The sequence below is a fragment of the Nicotiana tabacum genome, chromosome 20 (assembly GCF_000715075.1).
Source record: "Nicotiana tabacum cultivar K326 chromosome 20, ASM71507v2, whole genome shotgun sequence".
Lineage (NCBI taxonomy): Eukaryota > Viridiplantae > Streptophyta > Magnoliopsida > Solanales > Solanaceae > Nicotiana > Nicotiana tabacum.
In genome coordinates this window covers 31,672,827-31,687,956 of record NC_134099.1, presented here as the reverse complement: position 1 = coordinate 31,687,956, position 15,130 = coordinate 31,672,827, and the positions used below count along the sequence as shown (strand labels likewise).

General features: G+C 42.0%; 1 long non-coding RNA gene across 1 annotated transcript; it reads left to right on the top strand.

Moving 5' to 3' along the window:
• The first annotated feature begins 753 nt into the window (after positions 1 to 753).
• Positions 754 to 1,714, top strand: LOC107774969 (uncharacterized). The gene is made up of 2 exons (XR_001645619.2): positions 754 to 1,080; positions 1,393 to 1,714. It is a non-coding gene; the product is annotated as an uncharacterized LOC107774969 (long non-coding RNA).
• Positions 1,715 to 15,130: the final 13,416 nt, after the last annotated feature.

Genomic DNA, 15,130 nt, shown 5'->3' with positions numbered 1-15,130 from the left:
GCCAAGGATATGTAGGCAACCTCTGAAGCAAGGTTCGGTCAGATTCTTTCAAAAAATTCTTTTCATGGAGTTTCAAACGGGCAAAAATCCCTCGTAATTGCTCATTTTATCTTTGCCCAAAAACTCTTCGTGTCTCCGAGCAAAGAAGGGAAGCTGTGAGCACGTGATTTTTGCAATACATGAAATACTCTTACAAAATCTAAGAAAATAGATTTTTTATTGATTACTGGCCATTTTTCGGAATTTTTGTAGATTTTATTAATAGTTTACATTTTTCTTGCCTATTTAATTTTTATTTAAATCATGAAAATACCAAAAATATCATGCATTGAATTTAGGATTTGTTTTTGCATTTTTAGAATTAATTAGTAATTATTTGTTTTATAAAATTTGAAAATCACAAAAATAGCTCATTTTTGCATTTTTGTCCTTTAGTTTTTTTTAATTTATTGATTTTCCACTTTTAATATAGATTAAATTAATGTTTACAATTTCTATAATTAGTTAATTAGTTTAATTTTATATTTTAGATAATTTAGGATTTTTAATTCAAAAAAGAGATAAAAAGAAAGGGAAAAGAATAAAAGAAGTTAATTGCAGACAAGGGTTTTAATTTGGTTTTGGGCCATTTTTAAACACACCCAAATTCGGCCCAAAGAACCCCTTTCCCACCGGTCCGCCCTAGCCCAAACCGGGCAGACCCACCAAATCTTCTTATAATTTTTCCCCATTTGAACCCTAACCTTAACAAATCAGAGGTGCGGCGCCCAACTCTACTGTTCCTTCATCTTCCCCACTCTCAACTCGCCCAACTCACCATTAACTCACCCGAGTTCACTCAAAATGGTTCTCCCCTCCACGTCATTTGATTCCCAACGGTTTTGTCAGAGAGGGGTACAAATTTTCTCTCCAAAATTGCACGATTTATGTACAAAAAGGACGATTGTACGACGAATGGGAGCCACAGATAGATGTGAATCAATCCACGCCCTCCATATGTCCCAAAATTGTTCGAAAACTTGGGAGATTTTTCGGATTTTGGGCAGATTTCTTAAAGATCTTGAAGACTATATATATGAGGTGAGTATTATGTTATGGGGGGAAGAAAAATCAAGGAGAAAATCAGAGAAAAAATCAGGGAGAGAGAAATATAGAGAAAAAAATCGGAAAAAAATCTCAAAAAACTTAGTCAAGCAATTTTCTAGGTTTTTAGTGGTCACCCTCTTCAGACTTTTTTTTTTAGTTTTTCCTTCAGAAAACATACGAAAAAGGCGCAATGATCTGAGTTTTTTTTTTCTTGTTTCTTCGTTCAAGTTTTTCATTCTAAAAGAGTCAAAAAAATTAAAAAAAAAACTCTGCAATTTGTTGACGTTTGATTTTTTTTTATAGTAGAGTTTGATCGATTCTCAAATCAGTGCATTCGTGATTCCGACTCGTATTCGTGATTCATGTGCGGGTTCTTGTTGCTGCTGAACCTTATTGAGATTTTGGAGCTGTGTTTCTTTTAGCTGTTTTCTGCTCATAGCTTAATCGGGCTGGGTTGAAGTAAAGAAGAGCTTACAATTCAGTCATTTGGGACCAGGGATATACTTCTTTGTTGTTTATTCTGATGTAATCAGGTATGACACTTTGGGTTGAATGATATAAAGCTCATATTTTCTTAGGTGAGATTTGTATGGGATGATTGTGGTTTTACTTGTTTCATTTCCACGATTGATTGATAGCAAATTCTTGTTTTCCTTTTGCGAGTTTGCTAAGCTATGATTTTGGTTGATTTTGAGGTGTTGAATCTATGATTTTGGTTAGACAGTATGTTACCATAAGTTGTTTAATGAAATGTTGATAGTTCAAATGGGAAGAAATGTAAATCCTTTGCCGAAGTTTTGAAGCTTTGAGACGTCAATTTGCTGTCCAAATGGATCTTTGAATATTTTCCATAGAAAGTAAAATTGGATGAAGCATTAGGCACATGGTTTTGAATTTTATACTAGTATTTGGTTGTAGTATAATTGATCTGCAAATTTGTTTTAGATAATTTTCAACTTTGGGAAGAATGCCTTGCCATGGAAGTTTTCCTGCTTCCAAAGTATCAGTTTTCAAACAAAATTCTCTGTTTCAGCACTCTTGTTAACTGTTAACTGTTATTTTAGTCAAAACTAGTCAACCTCGTGTGATGCAAAACACAGGTTACTTCAACATAATATGCAAATGTCATCGGTCCAGAACATCTCAAAAACGTTCACCTGCTCAAAATTTCCTATCTTCATAAGTTAACACAACAGCAAAAGAGATTAATTTGCTGAAGTACTAAATTTGCTAAATGTGAAAGGTGGAGTGGTTTCTGTGATGCGTATGATTTTGAACAAGTTGTCACCGTTCGCACAATGTTGTGGATCTGTTTTTTCTATTTTTGTTAAAAACTTTCACTATATGTTTATCTATTAAAGGAATGCAAAAAGCAAGATTGTTGTACAAGAACCTATGGTCATTATGTTACTACATTCTTTTAACTTTATCCCCTGTATTCTTTTGGTGCTATACCATGTTGCATGTACATGTGTTTTTCGACAATATTGTGTTTTGAACGAGGTAGTGAATTAGAATATGGCTGCTTGCATCTCTTGGGAATTTGTCCTAAGGTATGTCAAATTATAAAAAGCTTGTAATTGTTTGGTGTTCATATAAACAAGAATGGTTAAGTTGAATTGTGGCATACTGGTATAAGGACTAACAGTAAGATGGAAGTTTTGCGACACATCTGTTGCAACCATCTTCCTCGTTGCTTGAACTGGTGCGCAATGTCAATTTCTTCTTAAAGCAAATAATTTAGGAAAAATAATGAACACTCGTAGTTTGCTTTAGGCCCGATTTAGATTAGTATTGCGATTATATATACTTCGCATAATATTATTGCAAACTAAATTCTCAAAAGACTCGAGGTATGCGTTCGCGCAACTTGACTAAACTTTCTTAATAAAATAAACAAAGCGTTATTAATTGTGGACACGTTCGCGTGACATGATTTTTGACGCGCCAAAAGAAAAGAGTATATGTATGCGTAACTCAATTCTTTAATTACAAATAAATCAAGTTTTTAAAAGCGGTAAAAAGATAATTTCACATAGGTCTTAAAAATGTGTAGTTAAACAATTAAGCCAAATATAAATTGCTAAGCGACCGTGCTAGAACTATAGAACCCGGGAATGCCTAACACCTTCTCCCCGGGTTAACAGAATTCCTTATCTAGAATTTCTGGTTCGCAGACTTCAAAAGAAAAGTCTAAATTTCCTCGATTTGGGATTTAAAATAAACCGGTGACTTGGGACACCAATTAAAATATCCCAAGTGGCGACTCTGAAATAAAATAAATAATCTCATTTCGAATAATGTCACTTAAATTGGAAAAACTCCCTTGTACTACCTTCGGGTGTGTAAAAAGGAGGTGTGACGTTACTTACCTCAAGCCAAGCGAAACTCTAGCCCGCGATGCCCTTTCCTCTTGATTCAGACTCCAAATGGACCGAATCTAACCAAAATCAGAACCATAACATCAATATATACTCAGGGAACAAAGCCCACGCGAAAATAATCAAATTACATCAGAATTCCAGAAATTGGTCAAACCTGACCCCGGGGCCCACATCTCGGATTCCGATAAAATTCACAAAACTAGAATGCTTACATTCTCATGAGTTCATACATACCAAATACACCAAAATTCAATCACAAACAACCCTTCAAATCCCTAAATCAAAGTCTCCAATTCCAAGCCCTAATCTCCCAACTTTCCTCCTTAATTTCCACTAATACCATGACTAAATAATGGAAAATGGCCATAAACACAAATAACAAGGCTTAAGAATCTTACCCAACTGAAGTCCTTCATTTTCCTTGAAAAATCACAGCCCTAGCTCTCTTCCCGTCTTCAAAAATGGTGAAACTTAGCAAAAATTTGCGAAGGTATCTATTTATATGTTCTGCCCAGCGATACCGCACCTGCGGGTCTGCTTCTGTGCATAACCAACCACTTCTTCGATTTTTCATTACATTGCCCTTACCGCACCTGTGATCAAATATCCGCACCTGCGCCTTCACAGGTGAGCTCCACTCTCCGCATCTGCGGCTTCTGCCTTCTTCACCTGTGGCCGCATCTGTGGCTTCATCTTGCTTCTGCAGTCATCACAGCTGCGGTCCCCAATACGCAGGTGCGGTTATGACAGTAAATCAGCAGCTGAAGCTGCTCCAACAAATCTCCAAACTTCTCGATAACCATCCGAAATTACCTCGAGGCCCCCGGGACCTCAACTGAAAGTACGAACAAGTCATATACTACTATTCTAACTTATACCAATCTTTGGATAACTCCAAATAATGTCGAAACACCAAATCACCCTCGGATTTAAGCCTAAGGATTTTAAAACTTGTTAATTTTGCAAACGATCAAAAAGTCTATAAAACCACCTCCGAATGACCTGAAATTTTGCACATACGTCACAAATGACACAACGGACCTACTCCTACTTTCAAAAATCCATTCTGACCCCGATATCAAAATTTCCACTACCAATCGGACAATGTCGAAATTCCAATTTCGTCAATTCAAGCCTAAATCTACCACGGACCTCCAAATTACGTTCCGAACACACCCCTAAGTACCTAATCACCTCATGAAGCTATCTGAACTATCAAAATTCACATCCGAGCCCTTTTTCACATATGTCAATGTCCGGCTGACTTTTCCAACTTAAGCTTACTCAAAAGAGACTAAGTGTCTCAAACCTCTCCAAAACCACTCTGAACCCGAACCAACCAATCTGATATAATAAAATGTAGTTGAACAACACATAAAGAAGCAGGAATGGGGGAAATCGAGCGGTAACTCATGAAACGACTGGCCGGGTCGTTACATCCTCCCCCTCTTAAACAAATGTTCATACTCGAACAAGTCAAGAAACATACTTGAAGCCTCAAATAGGTGAGGATATTTGCTCCGCATCTCCCGCTCGGTCTCCCAGATACCCTTCTCCATGGGCCGACCTCTCACTGCACTTTCACTAAAGCTATATCCTTAGATCTCAACTTTCAAACCTGATGCTCCAAAATAGCCACTAACTCCACATCATAAGTCAAATCACCATCCAACTGAACCTTGCTGAAGTCCAAAACATGATACGGATAGCCAATATACTTTCGGAGCATAGAAACATGAAATACCGAAGGCACACTCGATAAGATGGGTGGCAAAGCAAGCTCATAAGCCGCCTCCCCAATCCTCCGAAGTACCTCAAAAGGCCCAATGAACCGAGGACTCAATCTTCTTCCCAAATCTCATAACACCCTTCATGGGTGAAACCTTCATTAGAACCTTCTCCCCAACCATGTAAGACACATCACGGACCTTCCTGTTAGCATAACTCTTCTATCTCGACCACGCTGTATGAAGCCGCTCTTGAATCACCTTCACCTTATCCAAAGCATCCTGCACTAAGTCTGTGCGAAAAAGCCTCACTCGGCTCAAACCAACCAATTGGAGATCTACACCGTCTCCCATATAAAGCCTCATATGGAGCCATCTGAATACTCGACTGATAACTATTATTATATGCAAACTCCGCAAGCGGTAGAAACTGATCCCACGAACCCCAATAATCAATGACACAAGCGCGCAACATGTCCTCCAATATCTGAATAATGTGCTCGGACTGCCCATCCGTCTGAGGGTGAAAAGTTGTGCTCAACTCAACTTGAGTACCTAACTCTCACTGCACAGCTCTCTAAAACTGTAAAGTAAACTGAGTACCTCTATCTAAAATGATGGAAACTATGCAAGCGAACGATCTCTCGGATATAGATCTCTGCTAACCGCTCTGAAGAATAGGCAGTACACTCAGGAATGAAGTGCGCGGACTTGGTTAGCCGATCCACAATCACCCAAATAGCATCAAACTTCTTCAAAGTCCGTAGAGTCCAACTACAAAGTCCATGGTAATCCGCTCCCACTTCCACTATGGAATATCTATCTGCTGAAGCAAGCCACCAGGTCTCTGATGCTCATATTTCACCTGCTGACAATTGAAACACCGAGCTACAAATCCCACAATATCCTTCTTCATTATTCTCCACCAATAATGCTTCCTCAAATCCTGGTACATCTTTACGGCACCTGGATGGATGGAATACGGCAAGCTATGGGCCTCCTCTACAATCAACTCCCAAAATCCATCTACATTGGGCACACATAACCGGCCATGCGTCCTTAAAACCCCATCCTCACCAATAGTCACATATCTGGCATCGTCGTGCTAGACCTTGTCCTTAAGGACAAGCAAATGAGGATCATCATACTAGCGCTCTCTGATGCAATCAAATAAGGAAGACCGAGAAGTCACACAAACTAATACCCGATTGGGCTTCGAAATATCCAACCTTACGAACTGATTGGCCGCCAAGGCCTGAACATCAACTACAAGAGTTCTCTCACCAACAGGAATATACGCCAAACTTTCCATACTCACCGCCTTCCTACTCAAAGCATCGGCTACCACATTAGCCTTTCCCGGATGGTACAAGATAGTGATATGATAATCCTTTAGCAGCTCCAACCATCTATGCTGCCTCAAATTGAGATCCTTCTACTTGAACAAGTGCTGGAGGCTACGATGATTAGTAAACACCTCACAGGATACACCATACAAATAATGTCTCCAAATCTTCAACGCATGGACAATGGCAGCCAACTCCAAATCATGAACGGGGTAGTTCTTCTCATGGGGCTTCAACTGACGAGAAGCATAAGCAATAACTCTACCCTCCTGCATCAATACACAACCAATACCAACTCTCAAAGCATCACAATACACGGTATATGAACCTGAAGCTGATGGCAAAACTAACACTGGAACTGTGGTCAAAGCTGTCTTGAGCTTTTAAAAGCTCTCCTCACACTCGTCCGACCATACGAATGAAGTACCCTTCTAAGTCAACTTGGTCAAGGGCGATACGATAGATGAAATTCCCTGAACAATCCGGCAGTAATACCCCACCAAACAAAGAAAGCTGCAAATCTCTGTGGCTGAGGACGGCTTGGGCCAAATCTGAACCGCCTCTATCTTTTTTGGATCAACCTGAATACCCTTATTGGACACCATAGGCCCCAAGAAAGACACTGAACTTAGCCAGAACTCACACTTGTAGAACTTTGCATAAAGATTCTCCTCCCTCAATCTCTGCAACACAACTCTCAAAAGCTCCGCGTGCTCCTCCTAACTATGCGAGTACACCAGAATATCATCAATGAACATAATGACAAACGAGTCGAAATAAGACCGAAACACATTGTTCATCAAATGCATGAACACTGCTGGGGCATTGGTGAGCCCAAAAGACATCACAAGGAACTCATAATGACCATATCGGATCCTGAAAGTTGTCTTAAGAATGTCCGAGTCCCTGATCTTCAGCTGGTGATACCCTGAACGGAGATCAATCTTAGAGAACACTCTCGCTCCCTGAAGCTGGCCAAATAATTCATCAATGTGAGGCAAAGGATACTTGTTCTTGATTGTGACCTTGTTCAACTGCCTATAATCAATGCACATCCTCATAGTGCCATCCTTCTTCTTCACAAAGAGGACAGACACACCCTACAGTGACACATTAGGCCGAATAAATCCCTTATCAAGGAGCTCCTGAAGCTGCTCCTTCAAATACTTCAACTCCTCCGGTGCCATATAATACGGTGGAATAGAAATGGGTTGAGTGCCCTGCACCAAGTCAATACCAAAAGCCTATCCGGGGGCATGCCTGACAGGTCTGTAAGAAACACATTCAGGAAGTCCCTCACTACCAAAACTGAATCAATGGTAGGAGTATCTGCACTAACATCCCTCACGAAGTCCAAATAAGAAAGACAACACTTCCTAACCATCCGCTGGGCTTTCAAGAACGAAATCACCCTACTGCGAACAAAATCAGTTGAACCTCGCCACTCAATCTGTGGCACACCCGACATAGCCAACGTCACTGTCTTAGCATGACAGTCCATAATAGCACGACACAGAGATAACCAATCCATGCCCAATATCACATCAAAGCCAACCATACTAAGCAATAAGAGATCCACTCGGGTATCCATACCCCCAATAGTCACTACACACGACTGATATACACTGTCCACAATAATAGTATCACCCACCGGAATAGATAAATGAACATATGAAACAAGAGACTTATGGGGCGTATTCAAATAATGGGCAAAATATGATGACACATATGAAAAAGTGGAACCGGGATCAAATAATATAGAGGCATCTCTGTGGCAGACTAAGATAATACCTATAATCACAACATCTGAAGCAATAGCATCTGGTCTGGCTGGGAGGGTGTAGAAATGGGCCTGACCACCACCTGATCGACCTCCCCCTCTAGGACGACCCCTAGCTGACTGACCTCCACCCCGAGCTGACTGAGCGGGTAGGGAAGTAACTAGAGCTGATGCTGAAGGCTGACTCCTCTGCTGGGATGAACCTCCTATAAGACAGGGATAGAACCTCTTAATATGACCCAAATCTTCACACTCTAAGAAACCTCTCCCGGCAAATGGCGGTGGGGACTGAAGGGAGCCCCGCGTACCGAGATGCCCACTAGAAGAACCAGGCATAGATAAGCCCTGAACTAATGGTGCATGAGTTGAACTCTAAGTTGGAAAGGCATTGAGAGACGAGTGACCCTAATGTGAACTGTGCAAATCATGGCTAGATGACCTACCACGGTGACCTGAACGGGCTGGCTGAGCATGTCTAAATGGACGGCCTATGTCATGCTGAGACTGACCTCCCGAAGGAACAACACTGAAGCTACTAGATCCCTAAAACCTCTTGGCCTCCCTCTCATCCCGCTCCTGGCGGTGAACTGACTCTATCTCTCTAGTAATATCAACTACCTCCTCAAAAAGAGCAATAGATACTCTCTATCTGGTCAGAAAACCCCGTAGCTGATAGTTGAGGCCATCAACGAACCTCATAATCCTCTCCCTATCCATGGGAACTAGCCAAATAGCATGACAGGACAACTCGAAGAACCTCATCTCATACTGCAATACGGTCATATCCCTCTGACGTATCTGCTCGAACTGCCTGCGTAGCTCCTCTCTGCGGGAATGCGGTACATACTTCTCTAGGAAGAGAATGGAGAACTGATGCCAAGTAAGGGGCGGTGCACCAACAGGCCTACGCCTCTCATAAGCCTCCCACCAAGTAAAGGCAGCTCTAGAAAACTAAAAAGTAGTAAATGAGATCCCACTAGTCTCCAGAATACCCATTGTACGCGACATCCTCTAACACTTATCCAAGAAACCCTGGGCATTCTCGCCCTCTGCACCACTGAAAGTCGGAGGCTAAAGTCTACCAAACCTCTCCAATCGGCGTTGCTCGTCATCAGGCATAACTGGAACCACAAAATCCTGAGCAGGTGCGACCGGCTGGGCTAGTAGTGCCTCCGGTGTTTGGAGTCCCTGAACAACCTGCTCGGGTGTACGGGCGGCGGCAGTCTGAGTGCCTCCCCCGGCCTAAGAAGTAGCTGATGTAGTAGAAATTATGACTGCCTGAGCAAGACTGGTGCACACGGTTAGAATTTGAGCCAATGTCTCCTAGAGACCCAGAATAACAATAGGCATAGTCGGTGCCTGAGCTGGTATTGCTGGAGCATTCCCCGCTGGAGCCTGATCATGAACTGGGGCGGTGAGTAGATCTGTAGGTGTTGCCTTAGATATTGTACGGGCCACACCCCTTCCCCTACCACGGTCTCGACCGCATCTTCGGCCTCTAGTGGCTCCAATTGGTGGTACTGGTGGTCGTCTGTTCTGACCGGTATCACGTGTCCTCACCATTTGTGAGAGAATAGAATAACAGAAGTTTAGTACCAGAATAAATAGATTCACACAACAAGAATTCAAGAATGTAAGTTTTTTCATAAAGGTTCTGCAGCCTCCCAAGGATAAGTACAGAAGTCTCCGTACCGATCCATGAAACTCTACTAAACCCTCTCATGACCCATGAGACCTACGTAACCTAGGCTCCGATACCAACATGTCATGACCCAAAAACTGACCCGGTCGTGATGGCACCTATCGTGACACTAGGCTAACCAACTATTACCCATTTACTCCATTTTTCAATTAAAGGCTTAAGAAAAATCATATTTTAATAGAAATCCAATAAGATAAAATAGAAATCAAATCCAGTGGAAAGAAATACATGCCCTACCTCGGGTGTCACTAAGTCATGAGCAAAATATTACAACCGTTTGAAATAACCAAGACTACATAGTCTGAGAAAATACAATAGAGGTACTATAAGGAAGATAAGGAAGGAGAAGGCGGAACTGCGGTCGCCAGGCAGCTACCTCACAATCTCCGGAGAACAGTCTCCAACTGGTAAGATCAACAACCGCTATCGTGCCCCGAGATACTTGGATCTGCACATAGGGGTGCAGGGGGTAACGTGAGTACACCAACTCAGTAAGTAACAAGTCCAAACTATAGACTGACCGTAGTGACGAACCAAACCTCAATAGGTAGCAATATTTAATTGTACAGAAAAGTAGACATGCTTACAATTCAAGTAAATTATCAGTAGTGATTAAACACAATATGAACAATAAAGAGCATAAAGCTCAGGAACCTCTAAGTACCAATGCACAGATAGCATGCTCAATGTTACGTATAATACTTTCACTCACAGTGCTCAACCACTTGGTACTGTATATGGCCCATTCGGCCTAGGGAAGATCCATCCCTGAATATATAAATCACTGACTATAAGTCACCCAGTACCGAGGAAATAGGCCAATCCAGCCCCATGGAGAAGATCCATCTCCATACCAATACTTCGGACAAGATCCATGTCCAGGGAAGATCCATCCCTCAATATCATCGACTGCGCTCATTGGGGGTGTAAAGACTCCGGAGGGGCTTCTCTGAACCCAAGCGTTATAACAAGCCAACGAAGGCATGTTCAATATCTCTCTGCAGTGCAGCTTGATCATATACTATAACTCAATATCAGGCTCTTGGATTCACTCAGTCATCACTCTCCAGTCCCACATACACGGGCTCAAAATGCCATGATACTAGCCCGAACAATGATATAATATGTCAAATTGCAATAATCGAGACTGGGGCATGATATAATAGGCATGAACAGGACTGCGTAGAATAATTATAAAGCAAATGACATGACAACAAGAAATGACTTCTCGTGTCTCAACAGTGTTGGTGTGAAGCCTTAACATGATAATTAGCATGATTTGCAGATCATTAACTTAATCACATAGTTACAACACAGATTTCAGCAAGAAAGAGTCACTAAGCGGTACTCTGGAATGATCCAGGCTGCATTTCTCACGCTGCACGCCCACGCCCCCGTCACTCGGCATTTGCGTCACCTCAATAGTAATCATAAAACACATAGTTCGGGGTTTCGAACCCTTAGAACCAAGTTTGGAAGCATTACTTGCCTCAAGCCAAGACAAACTCTAGCCCGCGATGCCCTTTCCTCTCGATTCGGCCTCCAAATGCCCCAAATCTAACCAAAATCATAACCATAACATCAATATATACTCAGGGAACAAAGCCCACGCAAAAATAATCAAATTACTTCACAATTCCCAAAATTGGACAAACGCGACCCCCGGGCCAACATCTTGGATTCCGATAAAATTCACAAAACTAGAATCCTTACACTCTCACGAGTTCATACATACCAAATACACCAAAATCTGACCACAAACAACCCCTCAAATCTCTAAATCAAAGTCTCAAATTCCAACCCCTAGTCTCCCAACTTTCCTCCTTAATTTTCCACTAATACCATGATTAAATAATGGAAAATGGCTATAAACACAAATAATAAGCCTTAAGAAGCTTACCCAACTGAAACCCTTTGTTTTACTTAAAAGATCACAGCCCTAGCTCTCTTAGCGTCTTCAAAAATGGTGAAACTTAGCAAAATTTCGCGAAGGAATCTATTTATATGTTATGCCTAGCGATACCGCATTTGCGGTCAAATTCTAGCACCTGTGGATCCGCTTCTAGGCATAACCAACCGCATCTGCGGTTTTTTATTAAATTGCCCTTACCGCACTTGCGCCTTCGCAGGTGCGCTCCACTCTCTGCATCTACAGCTTCTGCCTTCTTCACCAGTGGCCACATCTGTGACTTTATCTCGCTTCTGCGGTCATCTCACCTGTGGTCCCCAATCCGCATGTGAGGTTATGACAGTAAATCAGCAGTTGAAGCTACTCCAACAAATCTCCAAACATCCCGATAACCATCCGAAATCACCCCGAGGCCCCCGGGACCTCAACCGAAAGTACGAACAAGTCATATACCACTATTCAAACTTATTCCAATCATCAGAACACTCCAAATAATTTCGAAACACCAAATCACCCTCGAATTCAAGCCTAAGGATTCCAAAACTTCTGAATTTCGCAAACGATCAAAAGGTCTATCAAACCACCTCCGAATGACCTAAAACTTTGCATACACGTCACAAATGACACAATAGGACTATTCCAACTTTTGAAATTCCATTCCGAACATGATATCAAAATTTTCACTACCAACCGAAAAACACCAAAATTTCAATTTCGCCAATTCAAGCCTAAATTCTACCACGGACCTCCAAATTACATTCAGAACACACCCCTAAGTCCCAAATCACCTCACGAAGCTATCCGAACCATCAAAATTCACATCCGATCCCTTTTTCATATAAAGCAACATCCGGTTGACTTTTTAAACTAAGCTTACTCAAAAGAGACTAAGTATCTCAAACCTCTCCCAAACCACTCTGAACCCGAACCAACTATGACCAACCGACCTGTCGTCTCATGAGTTACCACTCCGTTTTCCTATTTTTGCTTCTTTATGCTTGTTTCATCAGTATTTTACGTTACCGGGTCGAGTGGTTCGGATTTGGAGAGGTTTTGATAAGGTTTGAGACACAGTGTCTCTTTTGAGCAAGCTTAAGTTGGAGAAGTCAACGGGATGTTGACTTATATGATAAAGAGCTCTAGATTGAATTACGATGGTCGGATAACTTCAGGGGATGATTTGGGACTTAGGAGTGTGATCGGAACGTGTTTTGGAGGTCCGTAGATTTAGGCTTGAATTGGCGAAAGTGGAATTTTAGCATCTTCCAGTTGATAGGTGAGATTTTGATATAGGGGTCAAAATGGAACTCCGGGAGTTGCATTAGGTCTGTTGTGAAAGTTTGGATGTGCGTGCAAAATTTTAGGTCATTCAGACATGGTTTGATCGACTTTTTTATCAAAAGCGTAATTCGGAAGATTTTGGGAACCTTAGGCTTGAATCCATTGTGTTTTGGTTGATTTGATATTGTTTGAGGTGTTTTGAAGATTGGTATAAGTTTGGATTGTGGTATGTGACTTGTTTGTGCTTTTGGTTGAGGTCCCGGGGGCCTCGAGGTGATTTCAGATGGTTGATAGAAGGATAGGAATTTGGAAATGGCAGCTGAAGTTTTAGGACTGTTGTCATAACTGCATCTGCGGTTGGGAGGCTGCAGGTGCGACCCCCACAGATGCGGAATATCAGTCGCAGAAGCGGAATGAGCCAAGGAAGGCAGGAACCGCAGTGCGATGGCGTAGGTGCGGATTGTGCATCGCAGATGCAGAAATTGAGGACTTAAGTGAAAACCGCAGGAGCGGGATTTGGGTCGCATATGCGAAAAGCCGGGGCCAGAATGTATAAAAGACTTCCTTCGCGATTTTGAGCTATTTGTTTACCATTTCAAGTCGGTTTGGGGCTTTTTGGGGGATATTTGAAGAGGGAATTCAAGGGAGCTTCATTGAGGTAAGATTGTTGAACCTAAAACTCGTTTCTATGGTGTTATTTCACGGATTAGGCTTGTAATTTATGGAAATTAAGGGTTAAAATTTGGGAAAACTAGGGCTTGAGAATTGGAGACCTTTGAGCAAGGATTTGAGGGGTCATTTGTGGCCGGATTTTAATACTTTTAATATATATGAACCCGTGGGGAGATAAGGAGTTTATTGATGTGAATTTTAACGGATTTTGAGACGTGGGTCCGGGGGTCGGATTTGATTAACTTCGGGATTCGCGTTGTATTTTGATTATTTTCGAGTGGGCTTTGTTCCCTTAGTATATTTTGATAGTTATGTACTGATCTTGATTTGATTCGAGGCAATCGAAAGCCGATTCGAGAGGAAAAGGTGTCACGGGATAGAGTTTTGGCTTGGCTTGAGGTAAGTAACGCTTTCAACCTTGGAACTGTGGGTTTGAAACCCCGAATGATGTGTTTTATGATTTTTATGTAGGTGACGCTATGCCAAGTGATGGGCGTATGATCATGCACCGTGTGAGATGCGGCCTGGATCATTCAAGAGCGTCGCTTAATAGTTATTTATTATCGCTATCTGTGTTGTGATTATGTGATCCAGTTGTTGAGCTGTAAATCATGTTAAGTATCATGTTAAGGCTTCACGCCAACACTGTTGAGACCTAAGAGGTCATTTCTTGCTATCATGCCATTAGATTCATGTTTACTTTATACTCAGTCACGTTCATACATATTATATCATGCCTCAGTCTCGTTTTTTGCTATTTGACATATCATATCATTGTTCGAGCCTGTATTATGACATCTTAGCCCCTGTGTATGAGACTGGAGAGTATTGACTGAGTGAGGCCGAGAGCGAGTATTGATTGCCAGTATGGGATCGGGCTGCCCGCTGCAGCAATAATATTGATCATGCCTTCGCTGGCATTGATATAGCGCTTGGGCTCAGAGAAGCCCCTCAGTAGTTTTTACACCCCCAATGAGCGCAGTGGATGATCCCTGGTAAGGCTGTATTGTCGTCCGGGCCTAGCCGGGGACCGCGAGCCCACATGGGCTTTGGGATAAACGGGCTGGCCCGTATGGTCCGGTCCCAAGCGGTCCTAGGAGCCCACTGTGGGTCGGTCCTGCATGTAGAGACCATGAGCCTAGGACCATTTAGCTCAGGACCGGTTCAATCGGGCATAAATGGCCCAACAACTATTTTTCAAAAAAAAAATTAAATTGGCCAACGGTTGGAAGTTTAAAAACTA